The 218-nt window shown below is 25.2% G+C and overlaps 1 protein-coding gene across 1 annotated transcript in view; it reads right to left on the bottom strand.

Moving 5' to 3' along the window:
- The window catches only part of LOC119589145 (heterogeneous nuclear ribonucleoprotein R-like), a gene marked incomplete in the record, with an annotated part of 129871 nt that overhangs the window by 6519 nt on the left and 123134 nt on the right, over positions 1-218 (bottom strand).

Here is a 218-nt window from a genome sequence, read left to right as displayed (position 1 = left end):
CATGGGCATAGAAACACCTTTACATACAAGATTACAGTATTCATGTTGTTTCAGTTATATTCATTTCGTAACTTTACGTAATACACCTTCCTTGAATATAATATAAAAGGACTTAATATTTCAAATGTCAAAAATAATTATATGGTAAAAAATATTTTTTCTAAAAAATAATGGTGAATTCAAAAGAAAAATCTTTGGTGGTTTGAGAACCATATCAT

This window comes from Penaeus monodon, chromosome 25 (genome assembly GCF_015228065.2).
Source record: "Penaeus monodon isolate SGIC_2016 chromosome 25, NSTDA_Pmon_1, whole genome shotgun sequence".
Taxonomy (NCBI): domain Eukaryota; kingdom Metazoa; phylum Arthropoda; class Malacostraca; order Decapoda; family Penaeidae; genus Penaeus; species Penaeus monodon.
Note: the sequence above shows the minus strand (reverse complement) of the source record. Positions and strands in the feature narration are given on the sequence as shown.